Source organism: Lemur catta, chromosome 17, assembly GCF_020740605.2.
Source record: "Lemur catta isolate mLemCat1 chromosome 17, mLemCat1.pri, whole genome shotgun sequence".
NCBI lineage: Eukaryota > Metazoa > Chordata > Mammalia > Primates > Lemuridae > Lemur > Lemur catta.
In genome coordinates, this window is record NC_059144.1 from 21,141,755 (window position 1) to 21,155,883 (window position 14,129).

At 57.1% G+C, this 14,129-nt stretch overlaps 1 protein-coding gene across 4 annotated transcripts in view; it reads right to left on the bottom strand.

Annotated features, from left to right (window-relative positions):
- SRC (SRC proto-oncogene, non-receptor tyrosine kinase) overlaps positions 1-8,217 on the bottom strand; it is a 54,485-nt gene extending 46,268 nt beyond the window's left edge. For 2 of the 4 annotated variants that reach the window (XM_045528615.1, XM_045528616.1), the window contains exon 1: positions 6,896-7,037. The gene's annotated coding sequence lies outside the window, so the exon portion shown is untranslated. Of the gene's footprint in view, positions 1-6,895; positions 7,038-7,908; positions 7,979-8,147 lie in introns of those variants that run through there. The other 2 variants (XM_045528619.1, XM_045528618.1) reach the window with 2 other exon arrangements.
- Between the last annotated feature and the right edge of the window lie 5,912 nt (positions 8,218-14,129).

Genomic DNA, 14,129 nt, shown 5'->3' on the forward strand with positions numbered 1-14,129 from the left:
GGACTAGCACGAGCCCGACTTGAGGCCACAGTTTCCTCATCTGCCCAGTGAAGATCATTATGGCCGTTCTGTCTCGCTGAGCCCTGCTGCAGACGCTCAGAGGTGATTGTGGAAAGCTCTTGGTAAACTGTAAAGTTCTGTGCCCTTGGGAGTGATGATTGTATTCCCTTAGAGGCAGAAAGAATCCTATGACTGCAGAATGTGCCGGAGCCATGAGGAAGGGCAAAGAAGGGACAGGGGGGTGCAGAGGAGGGCGGTGTGGGCTTGGGGAGGGGAAGGGGGTGGCTGATGAAAGCTTTCTGGAGCCAGCGGCATCCCGGCCACCGGCAGGGCGCTGAGAGGGAGGGCGTGCTGGGCAGTGGGGACTGCAGCGGCAAAGGCATGGAGGCCGGATGACCCAGGGCAAGCAGGAAGATCGCCAACGGCTCAGAAAGGCTACAGTGTCACCTGAGTGACAGGGAACGTGGGAGGTGATCAGGGCAGGGCAGAGGGAAGAGCTCTGGCCCAGACCAACAGCACCTCTGGGAGCCCTTGCTGTGGAGCCTGGGCCCATGGCTGCCTCTCCCGCAGCCTCACCGCCTCCCGAAAAGACAGGGGCAGGAACAGCCCCTGCCTGTCAGGCCAGGCAGGCAAGGACGCGAAGAACTTTCATTCCTAATACATAGAAGAAGAGACTGAGGCTCAAAGAGGCTCACAGTGCTCAAATGGTAACCATCTTTGAAGAGATGAGTCCATCTGGTGAGAGCACCTCGAATGCCAAGTGGAGGCTCAGGGCACTGGGAAGCTCTGGTGGGTCACATGTGGACAAGGGCTGAGGCAGCAGCGGGGCTCGGGGAGGCTGGATGGAGCTGGCCACTTCCAATAGCTCCAGCCACCAAGCCTCCGTCTCCAGGTAACCTTCCCCTAACCCCTGCCCCATAGGACAAGCCAACCACAGACAAAGGTGCCAGTCACAGCCCTGGGGATCCCCAGAGCAACTGCCCCGCAGAGGCCCAGAATTCCTGCCGCATCAGGGAATTACCTTCCTAATCACAGGCTCTCGTAAATACCAAGCACTTCCTGAGTGCGGGCCCTGTGCCCCAGCACTTGGCACACATTGGCTCGTCTGAGCCTCATGCCACCTTGTCAAAGCTGGCACTGTTATCTCCATTTCACAGATGGGGAAACTGAGGCTCTGAGCAGTCATTTTCACACAATCGTACACAGCAAACAAGGGGCCAACCCAGGATTCAAACCCAGAAACAATTGGCTTCAAAGGCCTTGCTACTTCCACGAGCATCATGCCACGAGCATCCACGAGCATCCACGAGCATCCAAGATCTCAGCACTCCGGGTCTGAGTGGAGATCCAACAGCCAGAGCTGGAAGCCCAGAGGGTCAGGGTCACCTGCCCCCAGCACCGCACCCATCCTATACCTGGGAAAGAGTCCAGCCTGGGTGCGTACTGGGTACACACGCAGCAGGAATCAGATGCCCACAGGTCATTCAGAAGCCAGAGGTCTGAGCTCACACTTCATTTTTTGGGATGACTGTGGCCTCAGCCCTTAACTCCTATGAGCCGCAGTCTCCTCTTCTGTGTAACAGGAATAAAAGTTCTGCAAGGATGGAATGGGTCACCTTACCATGGCCCAGCTCGGGAGTGTACAACATCAGATGTGAAGATATTGACATCAGTCGAAGTAAAAGTTAAGACCACAAATTTGGACAAGGCATCCTTGGAGAAGCTAATCAGACCTTGCCAGGGAGGCCACGCTTCCTAATGCCACCCCAGCCCGATTGCCACCCCCGGCACCCCAATTCTGCCAGTGCTGGCCTCATAGCCCAATTCCTGGAGTCTCTCAACAGCCCCACGGCCACCTCCATCCACCTGCCCCGCACATGCCCCCACATGGGCACCACAGAGGACTCAGGCCAGGCCTCCGCCTGGGAACCTCAGGGAGGGGAGTCCCCTCACTGTACAGATGAGGAAACTGAGAACCAGGAGGGGATTTGGCCAAGATCATTCAACTTCTCCTCCCTTCCAGCTTCTCCTTTTATTCTGGAGCTTATTTGGGTAGTTCTAGGGGGAGGGAGGATGGAAGGGACCAAGGCTGGGGGGAAGTCACTTGCCCAAGGACCCACAGCAAGGAGTAGGGAGATGGAGGTCCCAAAGGCTTCCAGCTCTGGGGTCCTCCCCAGTCATCTGTCCCTCGACTCAGCCCCACCCGGGTATACTGGGGGAAAGGGCAGGCTGGCTGGCTGGGGTGAGTCCTGGAACAAGACAAGAGATCTGCATTTCCCCCCAAATTGGATGATTTGCCCTGGGTCTCTCTGGCCTCAATTCCCTCATCTGTGAAAAGAGAAGGTCAGAATAGATCAGGAATGACACACTCTCATGGCAAATGTACAATACTCTCTTATCCTCCACCCAAGGCAGACATTACTAATCTATCACAGCACTCTTTCCCATGAAGCCAAGATTGGACCTCAGAATGCTTCTCAACACAGCACTCCAGGTCTGGGGGACTTAAGCCTTGGGCCATTTCTAGACTGGATAATATCTAAACTCCCACAAGGGAGGAGAACAGAGAAAGAAAAATGTATAATATACTGAGCATCTAGTAGATTCAAGTCACTGGAATATATTAGCTGATTTAATCCTCACAAGGAAGGTGTGCAGAGGCTGAGGTTCAGAGAGGCTAAGTGACTTGCCTTTGCACACACAGCTCAGAATGAGGCCTTGAACACGGGTGAGGGCCTTGGGCACAGCCTCCCATCATCCTCTCCTTAGCCCTACTAGGTGCAAGCCCTATGCCCATTTACAGCTTCAGAAACGGAATCAGAGGAAGGGGGCATCCGTTGCCAAAGGAGGCAGAACTTGAGCAGGTCTGGCTCTTCTCTGCCCTATTTATTGAGCACCTAATGTGTGCAAAGCACTTTATTTCTGTCCTCTTGGGACATCTCAGGAACCATGACTCACTATCCCACTTCATGGATGAGGAAACTAAGACTCCCCAGAGGAAGTGCCCCCCCCACCGCAGGAGCTATTCAAGGGGAAACCAGAGAGGTTTCCCATGGAGATAAAGGGGTGAGCAGGGGAGGAGAAGTAAAGGCCTGTGGGAACCTCAAGGGAGATAGAGGTGCAGGGGCCACAAGCCCGGGCAGGAAGTGAGGCTCTGGTCAAAAGGCCCAGAGCGGGGGTGCTGAGGCCCTCTGTAGTGGCTCTGCAGCCTGCAGAGGCCTGGGAGGCTCCTGGTGGTGCCGAGCACTAGACTAGGAGCCCAGAACCCTACAGCCTAGTCCCAGCCCTGTCACTTGACAATTGGGAGACCCTAAGCAAGTGGCTTTTCTTCTCTGGGTCTTAGTATTTACAGCTGGAAAATGGGGCCAACCTCACCAGGGCAGACTTTCAAGAAGCGGGGCTGGGCTAGACCTATGGCCTTCTCCCCAGTGCAGCCTCCTTGCCAGAGAAGACGCGGAGAGAGGGCAGGGCAGAGCTCAAGGTCACCCAGCACACTGGTGGCCTTGGCTGCCAACATCCTCTCCTAGGCCAGCCCTGCCTGGACCGGCACCTTCAAACTCAGTGAGATCGTCACTCAAGGCCTTACCGCACAGCTGGCGAGGCTAGACCCAGAGATGCCAACTGATCTGCCCAATGTAACACAGCACAAAGCAGGTCCCGTTTTCTGAGCATCTACTGGTGCCAGGCATAACAGCCCTCCTCTAACCCTGACCTGGCAGGGAGATATTTATTGTCCCCATTTTCAAGACAAAGAAACTAGTCTCAGAAAGATACAACGAGTGACCCAAAGACACACAGCAAGCGGGGACAGTCAGAACTTGAAGTGACTCCCGAGCCCTTACCGCGTCTTTGGTCTCCATCTCTCCAGCCGACCCCTCCCTGTTCCCCACCTCATTCCGGCTTCCAGCCTGTCTGCATTGTGCGTCCCTAAGCCCTGGCTCTCACCCTCTCTGGCCTTCCTGCTAGCAAACTCCTATCCCACTTCCAAAGCCCAACTTCAAATGCCTCCTCCTCTTAAGATCTGATCTAGGCCCCCATAGAATGTCAGAGTCCAGCCCACAGATCTGTTTCCATCATGTGCCTTGGTCTGCTCTGTACCTCTGGCCTCCAGCATGGGGCTGTTCACACAGGGGACACAAATCAGTCCCCCTATGTGATGATGAAGGCCAAACTCCTGCCCAAGGACCACTCGGCCCCCTGCATGGTCCAGCCCTGCTGATAACACCCCTCCCCTTCATTCTCCATGCTTCAGCCCAACAGGTTTTCCCATTGTTTCTCCACAACAGCACACACTTCTCTACCTCAGGGCCTTTGCACATGCACTTCCCTCTGCCTGGCAAGCCCTTTCCCTAACTCCATGCCTGGCCTATTCCTACGTACCTCCTTCAAGATTCCTTAGTACCCCTGGCCTCTCTCTCGGAGCCCTTATCATATCTGTGCTTATATATTAATTTATCTGGCAACTTGTTTGCTACTTGGCTCACCCTCCAGATTCAAATTTCTGGGAGACCAAGGACCTATGCACAATTCCCCAGCAAGTACCCAGCCAGGCTGGCCACTCCCCACAACCCCAGGGGCCCTTCGAAGTGTCTGAACAAGAGGGGAAATAAGAGCTCCCTCCCCCCTTCTTTGTTGGGTGAACTCCTGCTCCTCCTCAGCTCAGACACCACCTCCTAGAAGCCTCGAATGCCCCCCACAATTCCCACTCACAGCTAACCCCGTCACAATACTGCTCAGCCTGAGTCCAAAGCTCCTAGCACATAGTAGGTGCTCAATACAGGGTCATGGTTGGTTGTACCTGGGCAGGTTTGGGAAAATGGGGTCAGGTGAGGACCAGAGGGGTGGAGGGGTCCATCGGCAGGTCACTGAGCCATCTCCTCTCTGGTCCCTGGGGCTCTGGGGGGCCAGATATCACCCACCCCCCAGCCCCCAGGTCACAATCAGAGAAGCAAAAGCAAGAGCTAGGCTGTGTGCTGGGGATAATTCACACTCCAAGAAGAGGCTCGGGGACAGAAGAGAGGCGGGTCTATGTTAAGTCTCACAGAGCAAGAGCAGACAACGGGCTCACGGAGGAGAGCGCATCGCGGTGGGACATGTTCAGGAGCAAAGGCCCAGGGGCACACAGGAGGGCCTAGGCAGACAGTCAGCTGAGAAAGGTGACACACTATAAATCACTTCCCTGGGTGGAAAGACCACATCACCACATCACCAAAAGGGCCTCGTGGCTTCCATGCCATCACTCATCAGCATAGTCTTTTCCGATGCTGCCGCGGGCCTGGTTCTGTACTGGGCAAGCCCTGCTCCCCCATCACGGCAGGGGTGCAAGGGCAGCCAGACTGGGGTCTCTGAGGTCTAGGCCCTAATTCCAGCTTCAAACGGTATGGCCTTGGTCAAGTCACTTCTCCTCTCTAAGCCTCCGTTTCCTCGTCAGCAAAATGAGGATAAACAAGAGTCCCTATCTTCTATGTCCAATAGATGTCAGCAGCTATCATTATTATTGGCCCATTTACACTTGGCAAAACTGAAGCCAGAGGGAATAGTGAGTTGCCTACGGTCACACAGCTGCTGGTGGCAGGACTACGCTGGGTGACTTCTTTCTCCTTTTCGGGCACCAATCCATCCTCCTCTGGGGCTGAGCCCCACTCCAGCCAGCAACCTCACATCCCGCCTATCTTTCTTAGGCAGTTCATCCAGGGAAGGACTCATTTATTGAGCACCTACTACATGCCAAGCCCCTCCATGCCATGCAGAAGCGCACAGAATCGTCACCTGAGGATTCTCAATTCACATATGGGGACTTAGACAGGCAGTCCCTGGGCCCGGGTCGCCCAGTGCGCCCAGAAGCCTAGCTGTCTTGACTCCCAGCCTGGCCCACTCTTGAAACCAAGTCTGATCCCAGCAGCTCTGGGGCTGGGCCTGGACTCACCCAGGCGGCCCAGTGACCACTGCCCCAATTGTACAGAGTCCATGAGGTTCAGGAAGCCTTGTCAGGGCTACACACACATGCTCTTTCCGCACTTCAGTCCACCTAAAGCACCAGGGGCTGAGCAGATACCCCACAGGTGAGTCCCTTCTGTTCACCCCCATCCTTCCACCAGCCCCGAGATCCCAGCGGGACCCACCTGCTACTAATGAGGACCCCAGCTCAGAGAGGGCAGGTAGTTGCCTAAGGACACACAGCAAAGCAAGTGGTATCCCTGGTGGGCACTCAAAACCACCCTCAGCCCCAGCCCAAACAGACAGGTGGACCTGGCCCAGTGGCGAACACCCAAAACTTTTGCCAACTTCAAGGGGGCCAGTGACTGGGCCTGCTCAGGGACAAGGCTGGGGGCTGGGGGCAGCAGGAACCGAAGGCAGTCTGGCCCAGTCCCTTCTGGGCCGGCAGCACCAGGCCCTACCAGAGGCCCCACGAAGGCAGGGAGGTCCTGGTGGCCCAACCCAGCGCCTCAACCCAGGGGCCCCTCAGCCCGTCCCGCCGGACCTCCGCCTCCCACCGGGGCGGGGGGCGCAGGGCCCAGCAGCCACGACCAGAGGCGGCGCCGACCGGCTCAGATTTCAGATTTGGCCTAGACCTAGCCCGGGGGCCAGGGCCCGGCTCGCCGGCTCTTCTGGGGGCTCTCGGGGGGAGCGCAAGCTGCAGGGGGTCCCCGCGCGGCCAGGACCCCGGCGCCCCCCGCCCGGCCCCCTCCCCCCGCGGCATCACAACAAAAGGCCGCGCCGGGCGCGTCCCGGTGCGCCCGCCCTGCGCTCCGGGACCCCGGTTCGGCCGGGGGTGGGCCGCGGGGGGCGGACAGGAGCCGCCGCGGGCCGGCGATCCGACGCCAGGGTGGTCGCGGGCCGGAGGCCCCCGCGCAGGCCGGGACTGGGGGCCCGCGGAGGGGCGGGGGCCGCTCACCTGGGCCGGCGGGCGGCCGGGCGCACCGGCGGACAGACGCGCCCGAGGGCGGACCGCCGGACGGCCAGCGGGTCGGCAGACGGCGGCCTGGCCGCTCCGGCTCGCGGGCCGGAATGGATTCCGGGCCGGGAGAGACGGACCGAGAGAGAAAGGGAGGCGGCGGCGGCGGCGGCGGCCCGGGGAGGGGAAGAGGAGGGAGGGCGCGCGCGAGCAGGGAGGAGGGGCCCGGCAGGCAGCCGGGAGGAGGAGGAGGAAGGAGGAAGCGCGGGGACGGATTCTCAGCCGGTGACCTGGGACAGACCCAGGCGTGGCCCGAGCCGGGGGTCCGGGCGGGGCGGGGTCGGGCGCAGGAGCCCCGCCCCCCACTCGCGCCTGAGCGCCCCCCTCCACCGCAGGTCCCCATCTGTCCCTAACTCCCCAACCCACCCGCCCGGTATGCCCCAAATCCACCTCTCCCGCAATTATTATTAGTAATAATAACATCAGCACGAATGGAGCACTCGCTCCTTGCCAGGCGCCATGCCAAGCGCTCAGGTCGACAGGAGGGTTTAATCCTAACAACCCCGGGGCTGGGCGGCTGGGCATCACCTGTACAGATGAGGAAACTGAGGCACTGGACAAGAACCCGCCTTGGACCTTGGACCTTGTCCTTGACCTGAGTTTCTCAAAGTGGGGACTGGGGCGGGAGGCACAGGGCAAGGAAGAGCAACGTTTACTTTAATAGACATGTGATCATTTTAAGTGCATAAGAAAAAAACTGGCAGCCCATCAGAAGTCAGCGAGTTCTGGATATTATTGCTTAGGGGGGGCTCACACTGGCAGTTCAGCAGCAATCACACTTCCGAGTAAATAAAGAGACCAAGTACCTCTGGACCCAGGGGACAGGAAGTATTACAGAAAAATGAGACATTGAGGAAATGCTGCTTTAGGCCACAAGGGCTCCCCCCAGAACCCCTGGCCCAGGCTCCAGGGCTGCCCTGTTGGGGGTGGGCATCCCACCCTCAGCTCCTCACCTGTCCTCCCGGAACCCTGGCACAGGGAAAGGTGGGCTTGAATCCAGCTTTAAACACCACCACCTGCCTCCATGTTCCTTCTTTGAAAGTGCTCCGATTTCACAGATGGGAAACTAAGGCCCAGCCAGTCAAAGTGGCATTGGGTCTGGGATTCTCCTCCCTGGACAAAGGGCCCTGCAGAGAATAGCTGGGAGGAGCACCTAGAATGTGGGAGGCAAAGGCCTCGGGGTGCGACATACCTTCCAGGAAACCGGGAGTGAGCAAGGCCTTAAGCCAGACCCATCGGGTTCACATCTCGGTGAGTCGCCCCTGTGCTATGCTGTGTAGAAGTCCATCCACGCCCCCAGCCCTGTCCCCTCACCTAGAAAACCAGCGTGAACAGGGCCAGAGGAGATTCCTGGGAAGGTTAGAACTGACAAGTGTGAGGGGGGCCAGGGTTGCGCTCAGTGAATAGCAGGGCTTGTGGTTATATGCTCAGGCCAGAGGGGCAGAGGGGGAAGGGACTGCTTGAGGTCCCACAGCAAGCCGGCAGCAGAGCCGGCAGCAGCAGCCAGCCTGGGCTGGTGAAACGGCTGCACTTGTTTGCAAGGCTGGCTTAAAGATTAACGCAGCTTCCCAGGACCAGGGCGGGGCCCTGGCTGGAGGAGCAGGTTTCTCAGCCCTCACTCACTCCTTAGACACGTCTGAAGGCCTTTCCTGGCCATACTGGGCTGGAGTGGGGAGTGATATTCATCCAGTGACGTGCTGGAGCTGGCTCTTGCCGCTTGCAAGAACTTACTGTGCTCGTCTCTTCCCAACTCCATATTAATGACGTCACATCGGTAGCTTCATATCAGCTACACTGAAGTATTTACACCTTGGAAATCAGCAAGCGCTACAAATCAAATCTTTTTTTTTTCTTTCAAAGAGCTGGTTGTTACATATTTACCAGCACATCACTAAATTCATCCCTAGGGGTCCAACAGAAAGTTCTGGGCTTTGCTAGAGCTGAGATGAAAGCTTAAAAGCACAGACTTTGGCCCCACAGACCTAGGTTCAAGTCTCAATTCTGCCACTTCTCAGATATATGACCCTGAGTGCGCCATTTCTCTGAGCCTCAGTATGCCAACCTGCAAAATGGGCTAAAGATAGCACTTCGCTCAGCGGGCGCACACGAGGATGAAAGGAGGTCCTGTGTGCTCAGCATGTGTGAGCTGTCATTATTAGTCACACCCCTCCACGCTCTCTCACCGGCGAGGGGGCAACTCGGACAGGAATCGGCTCTGCGAGCACAGATAAAGCCTTCTTCCACCTGAAGCCACCGCCGGCTTCAAGGGTCTGGCTCAGCGGCGAAGACCTCAGGAGGAAGTGGCCAGCACAGTGGTTTCATTATTGAGCTTTTGAAGTGCTCTTTATTTTTAACCACCCCTCGGGGCCTTTGCTCAGGCTGGAACCCCTGCCAGCAGCAGTGCTCACCCCCTGTCCCAAGCTTCCCAATCTTCCCTGTCCGTTAAACGCCACCTCCTCCACTACGTGCTTCCTGACACACCCCCATGGAGGCACATCCCAAGTCCACTCTGGGTGTGTCTGTCCCCACCCTCAGGGCAGCGACCATGGCCCATGGCCAGCACAGAGTAGGCACCACTTAGTTGCCCGGGAGAACACACTGACTTGGGAGCCACAGACAAGAGTTCAAGTTCCAACTCCTCCCATCGCTATGTGACCCTGCCTTCTCTGTGCCTCAGTTTACCCATCACAAGATGGGGGTAACAACCCCACCAGCTTCCAGGGTTATGTAGGTGGGAGTTACTGGTCTGGCCTGGTGGATAGTAACTCTGTGCATTATTTTGCTTAAAATATTCTGTTTATTAGTAAAACAGCAACTCATTGCTTAATACCTTCATCATTGTTAAGGAACAGCAAACATTTATTGACCACTGACTATATACATAGTCTTGGGCCAGTCCTGGAACCCCAACAGGGACAACTTCCCAGCCCAGTGCACCAGCAGATGATAGATACTATTGATGTCAACATCGTTGGGATGGTGAGCACTGGTTGTACACAGTCCTCTGTCTCCAGAAACTTCCTCTTCCCTCCTTGCCTCCATCTGGGTCAAAGTCACAGCTGAGGGCAGGAGGGAGAATGTGGGGGAGACCTGGCCTCACACGACTGGCCAGGGACCTACAGATCAGAGCTGTGACATGGGATCAGGGGTGCTGCCCTTACCTCACCCACAGCCTTGGTGGCTCTGGCTCAGTGGTGGCCAATCGGCCATGCCCAGCCCCAGCCCAGCTCACCCTTGGAGCTGGACCCATCACAGACACTCAGTGGGGAATTCCAGACCAGCTCTGCCATTGCCCAGGTGGTTGGCTGTGAGTAGTCTACATGAAGCCACCAGGCTCAGGGCTACAGAGTGGGGTGGAGGGGTGGGCAGGCTCTAGCCTGAGGCTGTGGGGTGGGCTTGGCACCTCCTCTGGCACTGCACTTCACAGTTTACATAGAGATGTCCCAATTTGCAGGCCCTGGTCCCCCTCCCTCCTCTGCCAAGCCTGCCACCTGCTATCCCTCCACATAGCAGCTCCTTCCTGCCCTGAGGCCTTTGCACATGCTGGTCCCTCTGCCTGGACTGTTCGCCATCCACTAGCCCTGGCTGGGCCACACTCATCCCTTCTCCTGTCAGGAGATATTTACTGAGCATCTACTATGTGCTGGGGTCTGTGCTAGGTGCTAGGAACACAGCAGTGAGCAAACCAGGGCTGGCATCTGACCAGGAGGAGCTCTCAGTCAGAGACAGGCAAGCACAGGGGCTGGAAGGGCCCAGAGGGGCTCCCACCCCAGCATCTGTTGGGGGGGTCATCTATGGAGAGTGTAGAAGCCTGAGATGGTGGCCAGGGGGAAATGGGACAGGACAGGTGTGCAGGCAATGGGACAGCATAAGCAAGACAGAGGCTGGGAAACCCACTGTGCCTGGAACTCCAGGCAGGTGCTCATGGGGCACCGGCTGGGAGTGGGGGAAGTGGGCATCCCCAAGCATCCCTGAATGCCAGGCTTGGCTTCTGTCCAGAGGCACCGGGCAGCCATTGAGGATGGTGAGAGAGCCTGGCCTGGGGAGATGTGGAGGCGAGGACAGACTGGGGGCAGGGAGGGAGCAGTCAGGAGGCCCCTGTGCTGATGGCAGCCACAGCTGAGGACCAGCCAGGATCCAGCTGAGGCGGAGGCCTTGGCTTACATGGGTGTGTGTGCGTGGGCACATATCTATGTTCCAGGGAGTGAGGCCAAGCTGGCTTGGAGGCCTAAAACCCAAGACACTATAGACTCATCCCCAGCCACATGAGTGTCGGAGGAGCTGGGAGCAGGGGGGCATGTCCTCCCTGGAGGCCGCTGGCAGGTCCCTCCAGCACCCGCCCACCCGCCAGGGAAGGGATGGAGACAGCAGCACCTAAGCAGGTGGAGCCAAGAGATGACATACAGATGGCGCTAACCCCTGAGCATGGCCCTGCACAACCAAAACCCTCACAGCTTCATCTTCCGCACTGTGTGGCCAGTTCCCAGGTGCGAAACCTGAGCTCAAGCCCATCTCTGTCCAGCCTGCAGTCCGGAGACAAAAAGTGGAGGTCAAAGACCAAAAAGATCAGCCCTTGTGAAAATGGAGGAGACGCCCGGCCCCACAAGGCTCGTGTGAAGGCCAAGTGCCAAGAAACGCAGCCACTGATCACGTCACTGCCTTCAGCCACAGGCGAGGCCTAGAGAGGGACAGACACTCGCCCAAGGTCACACAGAGAGTCACTGGCAAGCAGAGCTGCCCTCCCCCTCCAACACAGTCCTCCTTCGGCCACATCCCGGCCTGTCTGTGTGAAAAGATGAAAGGAGGCAGGGCCCTTGATCCTCCTGGCACGACGGCAGGGCAGAGGGCAGCCCGGAAATCTGCAGCCCGAGCTGTGACCCCGCAGACCAGAGGGGGTCAGAAACCTGCTGCGCAGGAAGGAGACAGTCTGCGACAGGAGGGCTTGAAAGAATAACTGTAAAAATAGCAATCACAGTAACAGCTCACAGTCATTGTGCATGGAGCTTCCCAAGCTGGGCCCTGTTCCGGGGGCTCTGGATGTGGCATCTCATTTATTCTTTACAACGCTACTAGGTATGAGCTACTGCTAGCCCCATTGTACAGATGAGAAAACTGAGGCTCAGTGAGGTGACATGACATGGTGGGGAAGCGCAGGACCTCAAATTGAAACCCTGGCAGGATTCACCCTTCCTGACTCTGGACCTCAGGTACTGTGATCTGTGCTGCTCAGACCTGTGTATGTCACAGCCCAGAGGGACAGGAGGCTGGACCCACGGGAGCCCGACAGGGAATCATAGATCCCCCTCTGAGTCTTGCCTTCCACCTGGGCAGAATGTCTCCATCTTCCCCATTTCCCAGGCTGCTGGGAAGAGGGAATGTAGCAATGTTTTGTGGGAGTACTTTGAAAAGTAGATACTAAAGAAGAAAAAATGTTAATACTAGACGCTGCCCTCACAGAGGGGGCGCGTAGCTCCCTGCTCCTTAGGTGTGGGCTGCACGTACTGACTCCCTTCCGGAGAGTGTATTGTGGGGAGAGGGGCAGGGGAGAAAGCTGCCAAACACGACCTCTGCCAGGTGATCACGGTCAACACCAACAGCGATCAGTCCCGTGGATAACATGTACCCTTGATGTGACGAGAATGGCATTTTATCTCTGCGGTCGTTCTCCCCCAGAACCCAGCCAAACCGCAAGAAAAACATCCGACAAATTCCAAGCGAGCGCATCCTATAGAATACCTGACTAGTACTCTGCAAAACTGTCAAGGTCATCAAAAACAAGGATAGGCTGAGAAACTATCACAGCCAAAAGGAGATATGTTACTGGAACAGAAAAAGAACATTAGAGAAAAACTAAGGAAGTCTCAATAAAATATGGACTTTAGTTAATAATAATGTATCCGTGTCGGTTCATTAATTGTAACAAATGTACCAGACTAATGTAGATGTTCGTAATAGGGAAAATTGGGCGTGGTGGCCTGTGTGCCATGCTATGTTCTAGAGCAAAGGACAGAATTTTACGGAGGAAGCTAAGAGAGCCGTCTCTAAACACTTCCTTCCAAGGCTCAGGGAACTGAGGACCAGAGAGAATAGAAGTGACTTGCCCAAGGTCAAGTTTGTGACAGAGCCTGGACTATCATCCAGATTTCTCAATGTCACAGAATTTATTAACAACCTACTGTACGCCAGGCACCAGCATAGGTCCTCATCATGGTGGAGGCAGGTGGGGAGGGTCAAAGGTTTGTCCGTGGTCAGCAGCTCCCCAGGCCAGGTCTCCAGGGACAGAAACCCTGCCTCAGGAGGACCCCCAGCCAGAAGAGGAAACAGACCCTGAGACACTCGGAGCAGGACAGCCAGGGAGCCACGAGCTTCGGTGCCCAGGAGACCCGGGCCCACCATCTGCAGCCCGTGTCACCTCCCTGAGCCTCACTGTGCTGCCCAGCAGAATGGAGCTAGTGATGCTACCAACTCCCAGCGACACTTGGAGGAGCCAGCAAGGTGCTAAAGCGGCGAGGTCTTGTCCATTGTGAGCGCTCAATAAACAGTGATTCTTTTTATTTTTAAATGTGTTCTGAGTGCTGCAGGAGCTCAGAGGGGGAGCATTTGTGAGTTTGCCTTGCTCCGGGCTTCTCGGAGAGCTTCCCAGATGAGGGCCATTTAGACTGGGTCTTGAAGGACGGGGAGGAGTTCACCAGGGAGGAGGATGTGGAAGCTGCAGCCCCGGCCTCCAGATGCCACAGTCTGGTCCCAGAGAAAAGCAGACACGTCAGATCACTCTCCCAGGGGCTCCCACAGGACGGGACTTCCCCTTTTCCTGGCCTAGATGGCTCCTTTCTTGGCCTCCCTGGGCCCTGGGGTTCACCATGGCCTGAGCCAAGGGCAGAGACAGCAGGGGCTGTGCAGGGCTGGGGGCGGCTGCCGGGGCTGAACAAACTCCAGGGCTTGTCTGGAAAGGAAACCAAGCCCTGCCTCCCACTCACCAGCTGAGTGTCACTTGTACAACTTCCCCCTTCTGTTCCTGTTCAGGAATGACCCAGGCAGGGCTCTGTGGTGGCCGGGGGGGGGGGGGCAGGGGGGTGCCCCAAAGGCTGGGCCTAGAGCCTCCTGGGGTCAACTCGGCCACTCCCAGACTCACAGACCCTCTGCCTGTCTGACTCCTCAGCCTACCCTGCCCTAC